Raw genomic sequence first — 6,197 nt, 5'->3', positions numbered from 1 at the left:
CCTCATATCCATCATCATCTTCCGTGGATGGTATGGTTTGCGCCATACACACTTGTGAAGCTTCACTCTCGTTTTCACTTAAGTAGGGTTTCAGTAGGTTAATGTACACTTGCCTCTGACTTTTCCTTCTTCCTATAAGGAAAAATCTTGAATGGTCCTTGCAACTTGTTGGTGAGTGGGAATCTCCATATACACAGAAATACCAATACCAGTTGTCCAATCGAAAACTGTCTGTCCTCACTTTTCATACCAAATCTTTTCTTAGTCTGTCCTTGAGGTTTTCTGGGGTGAATTTCCTAGAAAATCTTTCCCTCAAATTCTTGACATATTCTCCATCCATTTGATCTCGGTCCTTCAATTTTTTTGCTAACATTTTAATCGATCCTCGTACTTCTCGTCCAAATACCATTACATTCGGGGTACATCCCATGCTTTCTTGATAAGCATTATATACCTCGAATAACATCAAAGGTAGTCCAATGTTCCATTCATTTCCCGTATGTTAACTTCGTTAACATACTTTGCAACGTTTGATGAAACCTCTCTAATGCACTTTGGGTCTCCAGATGATAAGCAGTTGATAGTTGTTGCTTCACATCAAACAATTTCCTTACGTCCTGAAATAATTTTGACGTGAAATTTGTTCCTCGGTCACTTTGAACGATTTCCAGTAAAAAAGTCTAGTAACTTCACGGCGATTATTTTGGCACTTATGTTCCTGACGGGTATGGCTTCTGTAAATTTCTTCATTGGACACATCAAGGTTAACAATATTCATGACCTTTTTTCGTCCTTGGTAAAGGTCCCACAATGTCGATCATTACCTTGCTGAAGGGTTCTCCTCGCACTTCTATCCGGTGTAAGGAAGCTTTCTTAATGTACTTGTTTATCTTTCCTGCCATCTGACATACGACATGCATATCAAAACTGGCTCACGTCCTTATGCATGCTAGGCCAGAACAAGTGTTTAGTAATCTTCTCCGTTGTCTTCCTTATTCCCATATGTCCTGTCTCGTGCGCTACAGCGATCACCTGTCTTCTCAACAGTGCGGGAATTAATATTTGAAGATATATCCCTCATTCAGTATTCCCAGGGATATCAGCTGGTCTATGCTTCTTCATAAGCAACCCATCCTTAAGATAATAACAGGTCGGAGACTGCTGTGCCTCCGTTTCGTCCACCACATGGTACAATAACTCTGTTGATGTTGGATCCTTCCGTTGCAATCCTATCAGCCTTTCCCTACTCACTTGTCCTACGTCTAACGCTGAGTTTTCTATTTCTCCCAGGTCCATTTCTTCTTTGTCCTCTTATCCACTCGTCAGTCATTCCTCTTCGCTAGAGTTTACTTGAGAGCTCTCCTCTTACGTACCATCAAGGGAATCCTCTTCTTCAGAAAACAAATCCTCCAAATCTATAGCTCCTTCAATTTCTTTTTCTTCTTCAGCAGCCACTTTCTTAGTCATACTCCTAGTCATCACACAACTAGGAATCAGATACGGGTAATCCTTCTCGAGTTCAGTCATAGGACTATACTTCAATGGTTTCCCCGTTACAATGGGACAAGGCACAAACAGCGCTCTACCAACCTCATCACCCAGCAGGATGTCTACTCTTTCGACGGCCATTGAATCCTTAAACGCAAAGTCAAAATTACTGTCACCATCTCACATCCCTTCAAAATAACAGAGTCCCTGTGAGAGACTGTTTCGCCAACGGGTGTATTCTTTGTACCACCACACTATGGTTAAAACCTGTGTCGCGCAATATCCTAACTGGGTTTCGCTCTCTTACCACACTTAAAACTGACAATGTTACCCTTCTGCACGTCTTTCGCAATACTTGAAGGACGATAATTCAACGATTGTTGCTGTGGTACTATCGCATTCTCCTTAGGGACAGTACCAGTGCTACTTCCGCTGTAACTATTGAACTTGTTCACATAATTATTACCGAATTGGTTTCCATGGTTCAGCAAATACTTGTCACTTGGTCGGAGAGACAGTTGAAACTTCATGCCCAAGGAGGGTTTACGACTTATGATATCATAATTTTCATTCAGCAAAGCTGCTTTATTAAGTTTCTTCACTCTCTCTCTCTCTCTCTCTCTCTCTCTCTCTCTCTCTCTCTCTCTCTCTCTCTCTCTCTCTCTCTCAAGAACCTTCAAATATGTTCAGGAATTCCTCGTAGATACTGTTCTAGTATTATCAATTCTTATAAATCAGCCATCTCCCTCGCTTTAGCAGCCTCTGTCCATCTCTTAAAGCATCGTTGTACCTTATAAGCGTAATCCAGGAAAGTCATTTTCACGTCCTTCCTCAAACTTCAATATCTTTCATTATAATATTCAGGAGTCATCTGATACACTTGCATCACGCTCCTCTTCACTTCTGGATATTCCTTCCTCTGGTCCTGAGATAAGGAAAAGTATACACTGCGACCCTTCTCAATCAATACATTCTGAAAAAACACAGCCCATTTATCTTCTGCCATTTCATCGTCGATGCGACCATTTCAAAATGATCAAAGAACTCGTCTGGAGCCTCTTCTGTGAACCTTTGAATTAACCTGTGGGCATCAGACATATTAAACACGGGTTCGTGCCTAGCAGGGGTCGAATCTGTCTGTGTTGTCGACTGTGCACGGGTGTTCAACAGCTCCAACTCCCATGCATGCCATGCACTCTCTCTTGCCTCTTCCCTCTCTTTTTCTTCTCGTTCTCTTTCTTTTTCTTCCATCCTCCTTTCATGTCTTGCGACTACTCTGGCTTCTTCTCATCTTGCTTCCAATTCCTTCTCTCTTTTTTCCCGTCTTGCTTCCATTTCTTTCGCACGTCGTTTCTCTTCTCTCTCTTCTTCTTCTCATCTTGCTTCCATTTCTTTCTCTCTTTCTTCCCGTCTTGCTTACATTTTTTTCGCACGTTGTCTTTCTTCTCTCTCTTCTTCTTCTCGTCTTGCTTCCATTTCTTCCCATCTTTTCTCTCTCTCTTCTCGTTCTCCCATCATCTTCAACTTAAGCCAATTCTCATCTTCTGTAATTAGTCGAATCTCAGCCTCAACATACTATCTGCTTTCATGCCTTCAGTTTTTGGGTCATCTGGTCCTTGATTCGCTAAAAAAATTCTTCCTCAGCTTCCTCCAACAGTTCACGAGCTTTCCCGAGTTCATCCACGCTTCTAAGGCTAGACATTTGATTTGGGCTTTAATCATCCTACTCGTTGCATGGCCACCACATACCAGTAAGATAGAGAGCCACTAACCTTTAGTTACATTAGCTTCTGACAATTCCTGAACATTTGGGTTATTCAAACACTCTTAGATATTAAACTGTGCCATCTTGTTCTTTAACAGATAATTCTATACTTATCCAAAAATATATATCCTAACAATAAACAAAATCCTATCAACACTGTACTATTCAAACCTTTAATCAAAACACGGCCTTGTTATCACTAATATTTGAAATAGACTCGCTCGATCCCAAGGGTCTGCGCACAAAATTATATATTATATGATGGTTCCTGGGTCTGGGCGCCAAAAAATATATCATATGATGATGGCTTAGGGGAACCAAAAATATATTATACTATGGTCCCGTGTCTGGGAACCAAACATAAAATATCATATATATACAGTATATATATATATATATATATATATATATATATATATATATATATATATATATATATATATATATATATTACGGCTGGCAAGCTAAACAATTGCTTTATCTAATACAAGTTTATAATTTCAGCACTTGATTCATATGTTAAAATATAGTATAACAACTTGAGTTCCAATAAATATAATTTTGCTACTGCTAACTTTTCTTATAGTCAATAAAATTATTTACATGATGCTTACCTATGATAAGAAGAAAATAAATCATGGATTTCATTTTATCTGAATTATTCATAAGATACGGTAGATTGAATTTGTTTTAATTGTATATGAAATAACAAAAATCACTTTAAAAAAAAAGGGGGTTGTTCATGAAATAGATAAAATAAGAAAGGTAGCATTTATTAAAGGTCAGAATAAAATATAATTTTTTTTTTAACTTATTTTCGAGAATTTAATCACAATAGAGGAACTAATACTTATAATGGTCAGTAAAGTAGTGAGTGATTTCCCCAGGCTTCGAGCACCCTGGCAGATTAGGTACATTCTATGTGACACTTCATGACACATCGCAGATACCTGGCAACACTGCGTAATTACTTTGGAAAACCACCTCGCGATACTTTACAAGACATCGTAAAACAACCTCGTGCCATGCCGCAAGACCTCGTGTATTCACGTCGCAACATTGGTACATTTTGGGGTGTTTCCGCTACGAGGTGGCACGACCCCATGTCGCAACACGTCGTAACAAAAAAGTGCGTAAGTGTCAAGCTACTTATGGACGAACCTCTAGACTAGAGATTGTAAATGAATATACATAAATAGGACAGACAGTAAGTGTTTCCCAAAGAAACACGACCAGAATTATAAGATATATAAGCATGGGATGGAGAGCTTTTGTTAAGCAAACTAAGATTAGGAGAAGTAAAACGCTCCTAACTCTTGAAAGAGAAGTATCTAATCAGATGGTTCTTCTAGTTTTAACTTAAGCAGCAGAAACTTGGAGCCTTACTAAAGCTTTAGAACATACGCTAGTTACAACTCAAAGAGCTATAGAAAGAATAATGATGAGAATAACACTTCGAGGCAGAAAAACAGCTACATGGATACCAGAGTAAACTAAAGTAGAGGATATTCTAACGTCATTCAAGAAAAAGAAAGAGACATGGGCAGGACACATAAGAATGACAGATAATAGATGTACATCAAGATTAACAGAATGGGTCCCTAGAGACTGTAAAAGAAGCAGGGAAAGACGAAGGCGATGGAAGTTTGCGGGTACGGACCGGCATAGAAATACCATAAACAGACGCGAGTGGAAGGGCATATATGAGGACTTTATTCTGCACTGGACTTGTAACGGCTAATGATGATATATATATATATATATATATATATATATATATATATATATATATATATATATATATATATATATATATACTGTATGCGTATATATATATATATATATATATATATATATATATATATATATATATATATATATATATATGTGAGCATACATATATACAATACATTCATATATAACGATTGGATATTTATAGATTGGTAGACACATATATAGGAAGAAAAAATTTACAAATATATAAATACGCACACACAAATATATATATATATATATATATATATATATATATATATATATATATATATATATATATATATATATATACATATATATATATATATATATATATATATATATATATATATGTGTGTGTGTGTGTGTGTGTGTGTGTACATATGCATATATGTGAGTATGTGTGAGATAGGTTTATATGTAACAGTCATGGGGGAAGTTTGAAAGTAAAGGGAGGGAAAAAGCATAACGTGGCATACACGTACCTGGCACAAGCTTATGACCGAATTTACCTAAAGGTATCATGAAAGACAGAATATACGATATAAAAGATAGGATTTTTAGAGCAATTAAAAGCTATGGTGCCATGATTGTTCAGTAACTTAACGATGGTGTGGAATATGTAAATTAATCGAGAATGTTTGAAAATCACACAGTAGCAAGTAGAAATAGCTATGATAAATTGTATAAAGCATTTGAAAATATCTCAAGATGAAGTCACTAGGTACTCCGCGAAGTTTCCAAAGCACTTGTTACTGAGCATTCTCACTCAAATCATGACACAATACCTCATAAAATATAAAAGAACATTACCTAAGCTCTTGTTCATATCGTTTATGATCAAATAACACTCTCAAAGCTAAGAGTAAGGTTATGATGGTAAATGGAAACCCGTAAGATTAGAAAATTGTATTCTATAATGTACTTTGGGAGAAAGAAAACGACTAATTAATTTGGTATATAAATAATGACAGCGTAAAGAAGAAGTGATTTCCCTATTAGATGAAACAAGAACAGCAACAAAGAGTCTGTAAAACAAGAGGAGAATCTGAATCATCTCAAGAAATTTAAATGGCAAATGTAAAATGATTGTAGAGTCAACTCCCCTCAATGGAAGTGAAGTGTTGACGCTGAATGCCAGTGAGCGAACAAAAAATTAAAAATGATGTCACAAAACTATTTGCATAGT

Source organism: Palaemon carinicauda, chromosome 21 (genome assembly GCF_036898095.1).
Source record: "Palaemon carinicauda isolate YSFRI2023 chromosome 21, ASM3689809v2, whole genome shotgun sequence".
NCBI classification, from domain to species: Eukaryota; Metazoa; Arthropoda; class Malacostraca; order Decapoda; family Palaemonidae; genus Palaemon; species Palaemon carinicauda.
This window is presented reverse-complemented; position numbering follows the sequence as displayed.